The sequence below is a fragment of the Pongo abelii genome, chromosome 7 (genome assembly GCF_028885655.2).
Source record: "Pongo abelii isolate AG06213 chromosome 7, NHGRI_mPonAbe1-v2.0_pri, whole genome shotgun sequence".
NCBI classification, from domain to species: Eukaryota; Metazoa; Chordata; class Mammalia; order Primates; family Hominidae; genus Pongo; species Pongo abelii.
In genome coordinates this window covers 101442953-101460399 of record NC_071992.2, presented here as the reverse complement: position 1 = coordinate 101460399, position 17447 = coordinate 101442953, and the positions used below count along the sequence as shown (strand labels likewise).

The window sequence follows — 17447 nt, the reverse complement described above, 5'->3', positions numbered from 1 at the left end:
CAAATCATCAGAGGCTAAGAAGAGGCAAGGAAGGATCCTCTTTTTCAGGTTTCAGAGTAAACATGGCAATGACAACACCTTGACTCATGACTTTGAGTTTACAGAATTATGAAACAATAAATTTCTATTGTTTTAAGCCACCCAGTTTATGGTACTTCCCTCTGGCAGCCCTCCCTGGGAAATGAATACAGCATGATACAATCTTTTTTTTTTTTTTTTTTTTTTTTTTTCTGAGGCAGAGTCTTGCTCTGTTGCCCAGGCTGGAGTGCCCTGGTGCAATCTCAGTTCACTGCAACCTCCACCTCCCAGGTTCAAGCAATTCTCGTGCCTCAGCCTCCAGGGTAGCTGGGATTACAGGTGCACACCACCATGCCTGACTAATTTTTTTTTTGTATTTTTTAGTAGAGATGGGGTTTTGCCATGTTGTCCAGGCTGGTCTTGAACTCTTGGCCTCAAGTGACCTGCCCGCCGTGGCCTCCCAAAGTGCTGGGATTACAGGCATGAGCCACCACCCCTGGCAATACAATCTTTTACTTAGTGGGCTTCTAAGAATGATAAAATGTCAACACTTCATCATTTGTTCAAAATATTTTTAAACACAGAGGAAAAGTGTGGAAAAGAGGAGCCAAAATACATCTATTTATTTGTTACAAGCTACCAGAGTCCAATGAATGCAGTAGATAGCAACATTTTTGCCCGTGCTGTTTCCAATAGCTACCATAGGAAGTGCTGATGTAAATTTGGCTAAGTTGCTGTTTCCCACTGGAATGTGATTAAAACAAAAGCAATGCTAGACCACACCAAGGATTTCAGGCAAGGTGCCAGCTTTTCCAAGGGAGAAAGTTGAAAAGTACTTCAGTGGTTCAGAAACTGTTACAAACCAAACACGTCACTGTTGCTCTGAAAAGGAAAGGTCACAAGCATGGTGTTCCAGTGTTGAGGAATTGTGGATGTAGCTGCAAGTTGGTTCCCTGGGAATAAAAGATTTTTTAAATTGAAAAGCTTGTGACTGAAACCTAACACCCAATACCAAAAGCTAATGGATTTATTGTTAGGGTATCCATATCGTATTAACTACTTGAGCATTTTCTAGACTCTAATAGCAACCCAAAATTCATTAAACCTTTCTATAATTCAAAGAAACACAAAATCTGAGATATACAGGTTTCAAATGACAATCAAGGTATGCTATAACTTAAAACACTCTCAAAATATGAAGTTTCACCTTAATCCAAAAGATGCCAATTTTTCCAGCAAATGTAGCAAGATCTACAGATGTATATACTCTGTTTTTTGATAATACCAAAGATGAAATATACAGTAGGTTTTTTTAAAGAAAAATGTTATCATTCAAATATTTGTTAAGATGACATTTTAATCAAGTATCTTGAGAAATATACCAAAATCAGATTTTATTAACTGATATTTCAAAGCAGAAATGTATTTCAGTATTAAAGAATTACACAGCATGGAGACACTATAAATTCTCTTTAGAAGATAAAATGTTATTCAAGTTTTTACATATCTAAAATAGCACAAGGAATAGTTCTCTATAGGTTTAATAAGATGCTAAATAAAACTTAGTTTGTGTTTTAATACTGATTAAAAAGAAAATGGTAGATTGTCTATAACTGTCTCAATTCAGAACACTTCTTTCATTTGTTTCATTAGGATTTGTCACTACTTGGGAAAGGAACACTTTCACTTTCCGTTTTTTCCCTACCTGAAACTCTCCTGGACTTCTTTTGGTCATTACATTCAAGCCCAAATTGTTTATTCATTCACCATTTCTGTCTTCACTCTACAAACTCTTTATGTCATCAAAGCCATGTAGGAGTCTTTAGGTATAACTAAAAGGAAGATGAAAAATTAGTAATTTTTAACAGGTAGTAATAAAGTCTTCTTTAACCAAAATTCCAAAATTTGCCTCTTATCCCAAACAGCTTTTCTTCTATGTCTTATAGAGCAACTGAGGCAATGAGTTACTGCTCAGCCCTGTGTTTTCTTGGAGTCCTAATAAAGATCACAGTGATGCGGAGGCATGCAGTGTCATGGCTCTTGCTTTCTTCTTAGGAGCTAGCTTGTAGGTCCTCCTTCTGTGCTAAATAACTTTCAATGATTATTGCAAGGGCTGTGCACAAGTTTGGATGACACATGAAATCAATTTGTTAATTTTCACTTGCTTCCCAAAGAATAATTAATCTCTGTGATAGAACCAACTTAACACTTCCATTTTGAGGGTCCGTTACCTGAACCATGTCAATACAGAGATTATTTTCAAAGTTACTGAGTCAGTTTTTTAAGGGCCACTGGATAGGTTTTAATCATCATGACTTTTAAAGTCAATTAATTACAAGTAACTCAGATGTGTTCTGTTCTGAGACTGTTTCCACACGTTCGTTAAAATTGATTCCCCTTTGGGATCAGGTTGTACTTGCTTTGTTCCTGCTGAAATCAACATTTTGGACTCAATGAGTTTTCTTGAGTCCTCTTATTTTCAGAAACTTTGCTGTGGAAGAATTGCTTTCTCTAACACTCAGAGTTGAGATTCCATGAGACTGAGTATAACACATCCCCTACCTTCATCTACCCAAGTCAGGATTTACGCTGGGATCTGAAACTCATACCATCACTCAGTTCAAAACATTGGTTTTCCCCAGAAGAATATTTAGGAGTCATGGAGTCAGAAGAGATTAGCACAAGGGAGGTAGAGGATGATGGCAGTGTGATCCTAAGAGGAATCTCAAAGGGCTTCTTCTCCAAAGGTCTCAAGTTTTACACCAATGATTGCCTGAACATGTGGGTAGAGTTGATTAAAAACTGGAATGAAAAATATGTTATTCTTAAGGAACCAGGAGACCCAAGTTACATCTGGTAGGGCCTGGATACCATTTATATTCAGGACTAGAACAGCAACTATTTTTAGATATAATTATTCATAATAATAAAAGGTAGCCCTATTATGTTCTTCACAGATTATACTCATGCTTCTTTAGTTCAACCAAATCTAAAATGCATATATTATCACTTCGTATTCAATGTCATTAGTTTTTCCTCATGTTTAGTTACTGGATTGCAATAACATTGCTTTATTATCCCTTTCATTTTAGATGAACAATTCCACAACCATATTAAAGACTTAATAATCTTTTGCTTGTTATTTTGGAAAACCAACCACCACGTATACAATTTCTGTTAGAATGTGCATTGTAATTTCAAATAAAAGATTTTAAAACAAAATTTTTCAGTATATCCATTTATGAACTGGGTCCTGATGGTCCTAACAGCTGAGTCCAAGAGAACTGCCAGAAGGGGAGAGTCAGTAGGGAAGGATGATGTGGGGGACCACAGAGATGAACTTCTTTTTATAGGGAGACACATTTTTTTTTTCTTTTTTTTTTATTATTATTATTATACTTTAGGTTTTATGGTACATGTGCGCAATGTGTAGGTAAGTTACATATGTATACATGTGCCAAGCTGGTGTGCTGCACCCACTAACTCGTCATCTAGCATTAGGTATATCTCCCAGTGCTATCCCTCCCCCCTCCCCCCACCCCACAACAGTCCCCGAAGTGTGATGTTCCCCTTCCTGTGTCCATGTGCTCTCATTGTTCAATTCCCACCTATGAGTGAGAATATGTGGTGTTTGATTTTTTGTTCTTGCGATAGTTTACTGAGAATGATGATTTCCAATTTCATCCATGTCCCTACAAAGGACATGAACTCATCATTTTTTATGGCTGCATAGTATTCCATGGTGTATATGTGCCACATTTCCTTAATCCAGTCTATCATTGTTGGACATTTGGGTTGGTTCCAAGTCTTTGCTATTGTGAATAATGCCGCAATAAACATACGTGTGTGCATGTGTCTTTATAGCAGCATGATTTATAGTCCTTTGGGTATATACCCAGTAATGGGATGGCTGGGTCAAATGGAATTTCTAGTTCTAGATCCCTGAGGAATCGCCACACTGACTTCCACAAGGGTTGAACTAGTTTACAGTCCCACCAACAGTGTAAAAGTGTTCCTATTTCTCCACATCCTCTCCAGCACCTGTTGTTTCCTGACTTTTTAATGATCGCCATTCTAACTGGTGTGAGATGGTATCTCATTGTGGTTTTGATTTGCATTTCTCTGATGGCCAGTGACGGTGAGCATTTTTTCATGTGTTTTCTGGCTGCATAAATGTCTTCTTTTGAGAAGTGTCTGTTCATGTCCTTCGCCCACTTTTTGATGGGGTTGTTTGTTTTTTTCTTGTACATTTGTTGGAGTTCATTGTAGATTCTGGATATCAGCCCTTTGTCAGATGAGTAGGTTGCGAAAATTTTCTCCGATTTTGTAGGTTGCCTGTTCACTCTGATGGTAGTTTCCTTTGCTGTGCAGAAGCTCTTTAGTTTAATTCGATCCCATTTGTCAATTTTGGCTTTTGTTGCCATTGCTTTTGGTGTTTTAGACATGAAGTCCTTGCCCATGCCTATGTCCTGAATGGTAATGCCTAGGTTTTCTTCTAGGGTTTTTATGGTTTTAGGTCTAACATTTAAGTCTTTAATCCATCTTGAATTGATTTTTGTATAAGGTGTAAGGAAGGGATCCAGTTTCAGCTTTCTACATATGGCTAGCCAGTTTTCCCAGCATCATTTATTAAATAGGGAATCCTTTCCCCATTTCTTGTTTTTGTCAGGTTTGTCAAAGATCAGATAGTTGTAGATATGTGGCATTATTTCTGACGGCTCTGTTCTGTTCCATTGATCTATATCTCTGTTTCGGTACAAGTACCATGCTGTTTTAGTTACTGTAGCCTTGTAGTATAGTTTGAAGTCAGGTAGTGTGATGCCTCCAGCTTTGTTCTTTTGGCTTAGGATTGACTTGGCAATGCGGGCTCTTTTTTGGTTCCATATGAACTTTAAAGTAGTTTTTTCCAATTCTGTGAAGAAAGTCATTGGTAGCTTGATGGGGATGGCATTGAATCTGTAAATTACCTTGGGAAGGATGGCCATTTTCACGATATTGATTCTTCCTACCCATGAGCATGGAATGTTCTTCCATTTGTTTGTATCCTCTTTTATTTCCTTGAGCAGTGGTTTGTAGTTCTCCTTGAAGAGGTCCTTCACATCCCTTGTAAGTTGGATTCCTAGGTATTTTATTCTCTTTGAAGCAATTGTGAATGGGAGTTCACTCATGATTTGGCTCTCTGTTTGTCTGTTATTGATGTATAAGAATGCTTGTGACTTTTGTACATTGATTTTGTATCCTGAGACTTTGCTGAAGTTGCTTATCAGCTTAAGGAGATTTTGGGCTGAGACAATGGGGTTTTCTAGATATACAATCATGTCGTCTGCAAACAGGGACAATTTGACTTCCTCTTTTCCTAATTGAATACCCTTTATTTCCTTCTCTTGCCTAATTGCCCTGGCCAGAACTTCCAACACTATGTTGAATACAAGTGGTGAGAGAGGGCATCCCTGTCTTGTGCCAGTTTTCAAAGGGAATGCTTCCAGTTTTTGCCCATTCAGTATGATATTGGCTGTGGGTTTGTCATAGATAGCTCTTATTATTTTGAGATACGTCCCATCAGTACCTAATTTATTGAGAGTTTTTAGCATGAAGGGTTGTTGAATTTTGTCAAAGGCCTTTTCTGCATCTATTGAGATAATCATGTGGTTTTTGTCTTTGGTTCTGTTTATATGCTGGATTACATTTATTGATTTGCATATATTGAACCAGCCTTGCATCCCAGGGATGAAGCCCACTTGATCATGGTGGATAAGCTTTTTGATGTGCTGCTGGATTCTGTTTGCCAGTATTTTATTGAGGATTTTTGCATCAATGTTCATCAAGGATATTGGTCTAAAATTCTCTTTTTTGGTTGTGTCTCTGCCAGGCTTTGGTATCAGGATGATGCTGGCCTCATAAAATGAGTTAGGGAGGATTCCCTCTTTTTCTATTGATTGGAATAGTTTCAGAAGGAATGGTACCAGCTCCTCCGTGTACCTCTGGTAGAATTCGGCTGTGAACCCATCTGGTCCTGGACTTTTTTTGGTTGGTAAGCTATTGATTATTGCCACAATTTCAGCTCCTGTTATTGGTCTATTCAGAGATTCAACTTCTTCCTGGTTTAGTCTTGGGAGGGTGTATATGTTGAGGAATTTATCCATTTCTTCTAGATTTTCTAGTTTATTTGCATAGAGGTGTTTGTAATATTCTCTGATGGTAGTTTGTATTTCTGTGGGATCGGTGGTGATATCCCCTTTATCATTTTTTATTGCATCTATTTGATTCGTTTCTCTTTTTTTCTTTATTAATCTTGCTAGCGGTCTATCAATTTTGTTGATCCTTTCAAAAAACCAGCTCCTGGATTCATTTATTTTTTGAAAGGTTTTTTGTGTCTCTATTTCCTTCAGTTCTGCTCTGATTTTAGTTATTTCTTGCCTTCTGCTAGCTTTTGAATGTGTTTGCTCTTGCTTTTCCAGTTCTTTTAATTGTGATGTTAGGGTGTCAATTTTGGATCTTTCCTGCTTTCTCTTGTGGGCATTTAGTGCTATAAATTTCCTTCTACACACTGCTTTGAATGCATCCCAGAGATTCTGGTATGTTGTGTCTTGGTTCTCGTTGGTTTCAAAGAACATCTTTATTTCTGCCTTCATTTTGTTATGTACCCAGTAGTCATTCAGGAGCAGGTTGTTCAGTTTCCATGTAGTTGAGCGGTTTTGAGTGAGATTCTTAATCCTGAGTTCTAGCTTGAGTGCACTGTGATCTGAGAGATAGTTTGTTATAATTTCTGTTCTTTTACATTTATTGAGGAGAGCTTTACTTTCAAGTATGTGGTCAATTTTGGAATAGGTGTGGTGTGGTGCTGAAAAAAATGTATATTCTGTTGATTTGGGGTGGAGAGTTCTGTAGATGTCTATTAGGTCCACTTGGTGCAGAGCTGAGTTCAATTCCTGGGTATCCTTGTTGACTTTCTGTCTCATTGATCTGTCTAATGTTGACAGTGGGGTGTTAAAGTCTCCCATTATTAATGTGTGGGAGTCTAAGTCTCTTTGTAGGTCACTCAGGACTTGCTTTATGAATCTGGGTGCTCCTGTATTGGGTGCATATATATTTAGGATAGTTAGCTCTTCTTGTTGAATTAATCCCTTTACCATTATGTAATGGCCTTCTTTGTCTCTTTTGATCTTTGTTGGTTTAAAGTCTGTTTTATCAGAGACTAGGATTGCAACCCTTGCCTTTTTTTGTTTTCCATTTGCTTGGTAGATCTTCCTCCATCCTTTTATTTTGAGCCTATGTGTGTCTCTGCATGTGAGATGGGTTTCCTGAATACAGCACACTGATGGGTCTTGAGTCTTTATCCAATTTGCCAGTCTGTGTCTTTTAATTGGAGCATTTAGTCCATTTACATTTAAAGTTAATATTGTTATGTGTGAATTTGATCCTGTCATTATGATGTTAGCTGGTTATTTTGCTCGTTAGTTGATGCAGTCTCTTCCTAGTCTCGATGGTCTTTACATTTTGGTATGATTTTGCAGTGGCTGGTACCGGTTGTGCCTTTCCATGTTTAGCACTTCCTTCAGGAGCTCTTTTAGGGCAGGCCTGGTGGTGACAAAATCTCTCAGCATTTGCTTGTCTGTAAAGGATTTTATTTCTCCTTCACTTATGAAGATTAGTTTGGCTGGATATGAAATTCTGGGTTGAAGATTCTTTTCTTTAACAATGTTGAATATTGGCCCCCACTCTCTTCTGGCTTGTAGGGTTTCTGCTGAGAGATCCGCTGTTAGTCTGATGGGTTTCCCTTTGATGGTAACCCGACCTTTCTCTCTGGCTGCCCTTAACATTTTTTCCTTCATTTCAACTTTGGTGAATCTGACAATTATGTGTCTTGGAGTTGCTCTTCTCAAGAAGTATCTTTGTGGCGTTCTCTGTATTTCCTGAATCTGAATGTTGGCCTGCCTTGCTAGATTGGGGAAGTTCTCCTGGATAATATCCTGCAGAGTGTTTTCCAACTTGTTTCCATTCTCCCTGTCACTTTCAGGTACATCAATCAGATGTAGATTTGGTCTTTTCACATAGTCCCACATTTCTTGGAGGCTTTGCTCATTTCTTTTTATTCTTTTTTCTCTAAACTTCCCTTCTCGCTTCATTTCATTCATTTCATCTTCCAGGGCTGATACCCTTTCTTCCATTTGATCGCATCAGCTCCTGAGGCTTCTGCATTCTTCACGTAGTTCTCGAGCCTTGGTTTTCAGCTCCATCAGCTCCTTTAAGCACTTCTCTGTATTGGTTATTCTAGTTATACATTCTTCTAAATTTTTTTCAAAGTTTTCAACTTCTTTGCCTTTGGTTTGAATATCCTCCCGTAGCTCGGAGTAATTTGATCGTCTGAAGCCTTCTTCTCTCAGCTCGTCAAAGTCATTCTCTGTCCAGCTTTGTTCCATTGCCGGTGAGGAACTGCGTTCCTTTGGAGGAGGAGAGGTACTCTGCTTTTTAGAGTTTCCAGTTTTTCTGCTCTGTTTTTTCCCCATCTTTGTGGTTTTATCTACTTTTGGTCTTTGATGATGGTGATGTACAGATGGGTTTTTGGTGTGGATGTCCTTTCTGTTAGTTTTCCTTCTAATAGACAGGACCCTCAGCTGCAGGTCTGTTGGAGTACCTGGCCGGCCGTGTGAGGTGTCAGTCTGCCCCTGCTGGGGGGTGCCTCCCAGTTAGGCTGCTCGGGGGTCAGGGGTCAGGGACCCACTTGAGGAGGCAGTCTGCCCGTTCTCAGATCTCCAGCTGCGTGCTGGGAGAACCACTGCTCTCCTCAAAACTGTCAGACAGGGACATTTAAGTCTGCAGAGGTTACTGCTGTCTTTTTGTTTGTCTGTGCCCTGCCCCCAGAGGTGGAGCCTACAGAGGCAGGCAGGCCTCCTTGAGCTGTGGTGGGCTCCACCCAGTTCAAGCTTCCTGGCTGCTTTGTTTACCTAAGCGAGCCTGGGCAATGGCGGGCGCCCCTCCCCCAGCCTCGCTGCCGACTTGCTGTTTGATCTCAGACTGCTGTGCTAGCAATCAGCGAGACTCCGTGGGCGTAGGACCCTCTGAGCCAGGTGTGGGCTATACTCTCCTCGGGCACCGTTTCCTAAGCCCGTCGGAAAAGCACAGTATTCGGGTGGGAGTGGCCCGATTTTCAAGGTGCTGTCTGTCACCCCTGGAAAGGGAACTCCCTGACCCCTTGCGCTTCCCGAGTGAGGCAATGCCTCGCCCCTGCTTTGGCTGGCGCACGGTGCACTCACCCACTGACCTGCGCCCACTGTCTGGCACTCCCTAGTGAGATGAACACGGTACCTCAGATGGAAATGCAGAAATCACCCGTCTTCTGCGTCGCTCACGCTGGGAGCTGTAGACCGGAGCTGTTCCTATTCGGCCATCTTGGCTGATTCTCCTATGTGCCCAGGGAGATACATTTAAAGAGGGTAGTAATTAGACTGGGTACGGTGGCTCACACCTGTAATCTCAGGACTTTGGGAGGCCAAGGTGGGCAGATCACATGAGGTCAGGAATTCAAGACCAGCTTGACCAACATGGAGAAACCCCATCTCTACTAAAAATACAAAAAATTAGCCAGGCATGGTGGTGCATGCCTGTAATCCCAGCCACTCGGGAGGCTGAAGAAGGAGAATCGCTTGAACCTAGGAGGCAGAGGTTGTGGTGAGCCGAGATTGTGCCCTTGCACACTCCAGCCTGGGCAACGAGAGTGAAACTCCATCTCAAAAAAAAAAAAAAAAAAAAAAAAAGCAGGTAGTAATCAGTGAGGGAGTTTGGGGTTAGTGCTGATAAAGGGAAATTTCTTGTGTTGAAGGAGAACCATAGATTAAATATGTGTTGTCAGTGAATTCTGAAGAACATATTTCTCAGCAAGACATTGAGACAAACAAACTAGATAAAGAGACTGTAGAATGTTTATATTCTTCTGACCAACCAAAGTAAAGCAGGCCACGTTTATGGTTGGAATTACTCCAAATGGAGAGAGGTTCCAGCTACATTCAAAGCACTGGCACCTCTCCCAGTTGCTCTAGTGATTGAGCCCCTCCTAACCTTAATGATTTTATAATATAAGGTAACATACAAGCAAAATAAGTCTCACGTAGGAGGAAGGTCTGGGGAGGAGAGTGTATGGGTGAAGGATGAGATCGTGAGGGAAGATGCTTAGGTGATCTACACGGAATACTGTCACCCTGAGTGCTACAGCTTCTCACGTTTTAATGCACACACACATCACCTAGAGGTCTGGTTGAAATGCATATTCTGGCTCAGTAAGTCTAGGGTGGAGCCTGGGACTCTTGCATTTCTAAAAGACTGCTGCTGGTCCATAGGTCACATACCCTAGACGTCTTGCCTCTCCCTCTGGCATCAGTGTCAATAAATTATTCATTTTTGAATCCATCTCAACTGTTCTACTGTGTAGAATTGGTGTCCAGTAGGAAGTCCTGGAAGTGGGAAACAGTGGGAATCTTTCTCCCTGGGACTTTTGTGACTGGCTTGACTGTTAGCTGTGGCCACTTGCTGTCTTCGCCAGTTCCTTGGCTTTTGCTGTCATCAAACTCATCCAAACGGGTTAGGAAAAGTAGAAGCAGGCCCCAATGGGAATATTATTTATTAAGTAAAAAATAATTTTGCTTGGATGAACAAGACACACAATATGATATTGCTAAGAGTAAAAAGATTTATCAGGGCCTCCAAGTCCTAAGAAACTTTTGGTTTAGTACAGAGGTTCTCATCCTCTGGGGAAAGGGAAGCTTCTATCTTTATGTCATTAGCCATTAACTGAGATGTACTACTTCTTTCCAGTATGAAAGTATGTATCACCATGATATTAGAAGAATCTACAACTCCATCATTAATGGAAATCTCAGATATTTTTACACTACATTATTGTTGCAAATGTCTCTCTTTATATATGTGTATATATAGAGAAAGACTAATGACAATTCCATCACTGTTTTGGAATTGCAGTCATTATTATACTGACATCAGGGTTCACATGATTCTAGTCTTTCTGCCCACAAATGCTATTGTAATATAAGTCGGCCAACTATTGGGCAGTTTTGAAATTCATTTTGATCAGCCACCTGACAGTGAAGTCATGTGTAATACCTTGGTGACCTCAACATCCACATTTCTTTCCCCATCTACAATTTCGTATTAGTCAGTATGTGGAAAGAGATGGGTCAAGGACCACTCCACAGTTTAATAATCTTACTTAGGTAAGCTACGGTAGCTGATGTTTTAAAAAATAAAACTAACTTGCTGACACTTTAAATGTCGTCTTTTTCTTCAATGTGTTAACAAAAACATATGTATACTACTATAACACAAATTTGTTTTTTTAATGTTTTGATAACTGTATTTCACTATTTTAAATAATTTCTTTTATAATCGCATGCATTATATTTCATGCATTAAAAAATTACTTTGAGAAGGGGGCTGTAGGCTTATTGACTGCAAAAGGTGTCTATGGCCCAGAAAAATGTTCAGAACCCTTGATCTGGTAGAATAATGCCCATTTGAATAGTTCATTACCATAAAAAATACTTTTTTCATAGAGGTAAGCTAGTGACTAGAGCTACTCCAAGGTACTGGGCAGCTCTTTTGTTAAAAATTCTGCAAGAGGCCAGGCGCAGTGGCTCATCACGCCTGTAATCCCAGCACTGTGGGAGGCCAAGGTGGGTGGATCACAAGGTCAGGAGTTCAAGACCAGCTTGGCCAACAGGTGAAACCCCACCTCTATTAAAAATACAAAAATTAGCTAGGCACATGCCTGTAATCCCAGCTACTTGGGAGGCTGAGGCAGGAGAATTGCTTGAACCTGGGAGGCAGAGGTTGCAGAGAGCCAAGATAGCACCCCTGCACTACAGCCTGGGTGACAAGAGTGAGATTCTGTCTCGAAAAACAAAAAAAATCCACAGGAAACAGACACTGAGACATTAAGTTCTTGCCCATAATGTGGCGTAGAGTTATCCAGGGAGAAACTGGTTCTGTCTCCAAGGGATCTAGTTCATCCATTTTTTTTTTTTTTTTTGAGACAGAGTCACTGTGTCACCCAGGCTGGAGTGCCGTGGTGCAATCTCTGCTCACTGCAATGTCTGCCTCCCAAATTCAAGTGATTCTCCTGCCTCAGCCTCCTCAGTAGCTAGGATTACAGGCACATGCCACCACACCCAGCTAATTGTTTGTATTTTTAGTAGACACAGGATTTTACCATGTTGGCCAGGCTGGTCTTGAACTCCTGACCTCAAGTGATCCGCCCACCTCGGCCTCCCAAAGTGGTGGGATTACAGGCATAAGCCAATGCACCCAGCCTCATTCATTTATTTATTTTTGGCTGGTCATGTGGCTCATGCCTATAGTCCTAGCACTTTGGGAGGCCGAGGCAGGCCGATTGCTTGAGCCTAGGAGTTTGAGACTAGCCTGAGCAACATGGCAAAACCCCATCTCTATAAAAATACAAAAAAAGAAAGAAAGAAAGAGGGAGAAAGAAAGAGAGGGAGAAAGAAAGGAAGAAAGAAAGAAAGAAGGAAGGAAGGAAGGAAGGAAGGAAGAAAGAAAAAGAAAGAAAGAGAAAGGGAGAAAGAAAGAAAGAAAGAAAAAGGAAGAAAGAAAGAAAGGGAGAAAGAAAGAAAGAGAGAAAGAGAGAAAGAATTAGCCAGGTATAATGGTACATGTCTATGGTCCCAGCTACTTGGAAAGCTGAGGTGAGAGGATCACTTCAGCCCAGGAGGTCGAGGCTGCAGGGAACCAAGATCAAGCCACTGCACTCCAGCCTGGGCAATGGGGTGAGACCCTGTCTCAAAAAACCAAAACAAACAAAACAAAGGTTTCTTAGTTCCTACCTACCACATGCCAGGAACAATTCTGCCTGTTGGGGATAATAACAATAATAAAACAAAAAGACAAACAAAAATGCTATCTCCTGAAGCTTATATTCTAATGGGTCATCTTTCCTCCACTGCAGATACCTCAGATAAAGAAACCACACTTAAGAAAAACAGTGAGAAGGCAGGAGATAGAGACACAAACTTCAGCTAACAACCAAATAAGCAATACTCTTTTTGAAACAGCAAGAGACTATAATTTATTGCTTTCTTCATTCAAAGTGTCTTGTATTTTAAAAAGTTTCACTTTGGTCCTTTCAAAATAATTTATAATTATTTAAAATGAATAAGCAGAACACTAGAGTCAGGATATTTTCATGAGTTTTAGGTTTCTAGGGCATAATAATTGCAATAAATTTATCTGAGATAATTTGATATTTATACTACCTGAAATTATATTTTCTATGGGCACCTTTTTCTGAAATATTCCAGTGGCCACATAAATAATCTTTGCAACCTTCACCTTGAAAACTTCCAGGCCAAGTTGTTTGAAGTGATGATGTGTAACCCGGAACTTTGGGGACTTAGTCATTAGTGACCTACACACTGGAGCAGCAGGAGCAGTGTTTTCTGAGGAAGATCTTGTCCCAGCATCTAGGCAGTACCTTCGCCCACCTTTCTGCTACTGTAGGGTGGCCATTCCTTTCAGGCATGTGTCTTAGTAACAGACTTTACCCCTACCCTCTGTTTCTTCCATATCTGCACTGCAGGTTCTTGGCAGAAATGACAACTTCAACCATTTGTTGTATAACGTCTCAATAATAGCCTCATTATGAGAACTAGTAAATGTGTAGAAATACTTGAAGAACATATTCAATTCTCCAGTGATTCTAAATGTTTTCTTCAGACCAAAACAGAAAATGAAAATAAAAACAACTGTTCTTTGAACACTTATTCCATATCACTGGCTAAGACATTTACTTAATTGTGTACTAATAACAATGCCATGTGTAGCTATTAATTATCTTTATTTTGCAGATAAGGCACAACGAAGTGATCTGCCTGAGGTTGTACAGCTAGTAAATGGACTACTATTCATATCAGTCTGTCTAATCATAAAGAGAGTTACCTTTATCACAGTAAAAGTTTCCACATTAGAGTACTACATGCTTAAATTATGTTGCTTCAGATCTTTATGAATTATTTTTACTTAAATATGGGTTAGCCTTCCTTTACCAGATGTCATTGCAAAGTGCTCCAATACATATCCATACAAACTGGCAATGTTGATGATTATTGTTGCATAAATGAGGACACATCAGAAATTATTCCCGAGGGTATTGATCAAATAAGTTTAAGATAATTCTGAATAACTTCTTTTTTAATCTTAAGGATACGGAATGTCATGTAACTGATCATGTTTTCTTCTTTACTTTGGCTACTAGGATGCACAAAGACAATTGATGCCAATCTCTAGCAACTGTACATATGCATTTCAAAATGTCAGTTTTACCATAGATATATTATTTTTCTACTCATACTTTTCCTTTATCCTAGTTCTCTCACTTATTTATTTTACGTATTTTTTATTGCATGTATTTTTAAGCCTACTCATATCCTTGGTGAAAATAGGCATAGTAGATTAAGTAAATAAATGCAGCATATTCAAAGTGATTCTAATTACTGTATTAGTCAAGAATTTATTAAGTGCTTACTATATTACCAAAACTATTCTAGGCACTGCATTTATATTGAAACCTAAAAACCAAAAAGCCTATATATTATTCTGATGTTTAAAATATAACTCCTACTTCTTATTTTACTACCCAAGCAAATGTCTGGCCAAAAATAAAAAACATGGACTAATAAAAACTTCCTAATTCTGGTATTCTGCTTTCTTGTACTATAATGTACAATGACCTTTTAAATTTTTTTTTTTTTTTTTACAGTTTCGCTCTGTCACCCAGGCTGGAGTGCGGTGGCACAATCTTGGCTCACTGCAACCTATACCTCCCATGCTCAAGTGATTCTCCTTCCTCCTGAGTAGCTGGGATCACAGGCACCCACCACCACACCCTGCTAATTTTTTTATTTTTAGTAGGGATGGAGCTTCACCATGTTTGCCAGGCTGGTCTCGAACTCCTGGCCTCAAGTGATCCAGCCTCGGCATCTCAAAGTTCTGGGATTACAGGCGTGAGCCACTGCGCCTAACCTTAATATGTACTTTTTTTTTTTTTTAACTATATTGAATATTATCAGCTTGAGCAGTGTAATGGATAAGGCATGCAGATCATTTACAACCAAAACATATTCATGAATGAAGCTACAGTAGAGGAAAGCAAAAATAGAGTTTCTTTGACATCTTAACAACCATTAATTAATACTCAAAACTACTTTTTCTCAGCTAGATAATGTTCTTGCACCTCTAGGCCTGAGAAGAGCAATGCATTATGCTTTATATAACCTTTTCCATGAGATGAAAATGAAATGCAATAGCAGAACCCAGATGTAAGCCAGAGTTGCCTGTTATGACTACTAATCTTATTTTACAGAGAAAAGAAGAAATAAACTAAGAAAATTAGTCAAGATTACCCAAAACAGACATGTGTAATTCAGTTTTGTTATCCTTAAAGTTTATCTCACTGAGTGTTCTGACCACCTTTGAAAAAGTGAATTAATTATTAAGCAATTTCCGTAAGGCTACTTGGTCAGCTTTTTCCTCCCACCTCAAGAGCAATAATGCACACAAATGTATCACAGAGTGGGAGACAATTAAACCTTCAATTGATTTCAATTATTGACCATACTTCAGTTAAATTAGGGGTTTAGGATTTCCTTCCCTGGCTATCTTTTATTTCCTAGAAAAGTGAGAAAATAGGTGTTTTAAACTTCTTGGCCATTTACTTATAAAACACATATTTTAATGTTTTTTCAATACAGTAACTATTATCCACTGTTCTTTTATGAATAGAAACTTCTCTAATTAATGGACTTATTGATTTTTCATAGTTATTTCCAGAGAAGATTGCTACTTAATTCTGTCAAGACAAAACCATGTTCCTAAAAGGTCTTGAGAAAAGACAATGAAAATAACAAGCTAATATTATAATTATTGACCTCTAGACATATCTTCAATAATTGTTGAAGTGTTCTGACTTTATCTGTGGTAGCCTGGTACAATGACTTTAGAATTAGATAAAATACATTTTTATTTTAAGAACAAAACTGAGATATACTTAGGAACTCAATTAAAAAATCTTTTTCTTGTGTGCAGAATTCTATGTCAAAGTTATCAAATATTAAATAATGATCCACTCAAGGTAGGGTTTACTGTTGAAACAAAAACGTTTCTGTAGATTCATTTGGGCAACTCTTTATGATTAGTGTTATTGACAAATGAAAATTTAAAACGGTTTTTTGTTTGTTTGTTTTTGTCTCTTTTTTCGTTTTTTTGAGACAGAATCTTGCTCTGTGCCCCAGGCTGGAGTGCAGTGGCCCAGGCTGGACTGCAATAGTACGATCTCAGCTCACTGCCACCTCCACCTCCACCTCCCGGACTCAAGTGATTACCACCTCAGCCTCCCAAGTAGCTTAGACTACAGACGTGTGCGTCCATGCCCGACTAATTTTTGTATTTTTTGTAGAGGCAGGGTTTCGCCATATTGCCCAGTTGGTCTCAAACTCCCGGGCTCAAGCGCTCCTCCCTCTTCGGCCTCCCAAAGTGCTGAGATTACAGGCGTGAGCCACCCCACCTGGCCTAAAACAGGATTTTAATCACAGTTAAAACATACGCTGTTTGGGTTGTTTTCCGTTGTGGGTCTCCGACAACGCTTTCCAAACTCGCTTGAACAGTAACAAGAGGTTGACTGGCCCCAATAACTGACGTCTGCCGGTGCTGGGGCTTCAGCGTTTCCATGCCACTTTCTCGTGTTCCTTCAGCTGTGTCCTCTGCTGGGTTTTGGCATTGTCTTTAGATGGAACTCCTATCATGGAGACAAGATGGCTCTGATGTTCCAGACATAATATTCGTGGACCACAACATCCAGGAAGAGATCATTTCTTTGAGTAGCTTTCTCTAAAGAGAAGCAAGGGCCTCCGTGACCAAAGCTCACATCTCATGAGTTTGAACTGAGTCACTTACCCATGGGGCGGGGCTGCCCTGACGGGCGTGACCCAATCACAGCTCCTCACAGGGCGTGACGAGGGGCGACACCCACCCAGACCACAGGCTGCCACGCGGGCCCAGGCAGGTTGGATGCCAAGCAGACAACTGCAGGGACCACTCCAGCCTCTAAACTTCTTTCTGCCTTCTTTCGTTTACTTTATTTAAGGGTGGTGGGGGTTGGGGGCTGTAATATGAAACCCAAGCATACCAAGAGAAGCTAAAAATAATTCTCATAGAGAGAAGCCTAGACATCATGTGAGTCCTGACTTTCCACTTGTGACATTTTACCAAAGACCCAAACACCGAAATTTACTTAATTCTAGATCAAAGTAAATGTGACTTTTCATAGTATTTTCTCACCATTCTTAAGAGAAACGTTACTGGCAAGACTTTACTGCAACTGGCTCCTGGGGTGCCTTTTTTTTTGGGAA

The 17447-nt window shown here is 39.8% G+C and overlaps 1 long non-coding RNA gene across 1 annotated transcript; it reads right to left on the bottom strand.

Moving 5' to 3' along the window:
• Positions 1-360: 360 nt before the first annotated feature.
• On the bottom strand, positions 361-16994 carry LOC134761950 (uncharacterized). The gene is made up of 4 exons (XR_010141219.1): positions 16643-16994; positions 9325-9421; positions 1724-1850; positions 361-971 (listed from the first exon to the last, which is right to left on the bottom strand). It is a non-coding gene; the product is annotated as an uncharacterized LOC134761950 (long non-coding RNA).
• Positions 16995-17447: the final 453 nt, after the last annotated feature.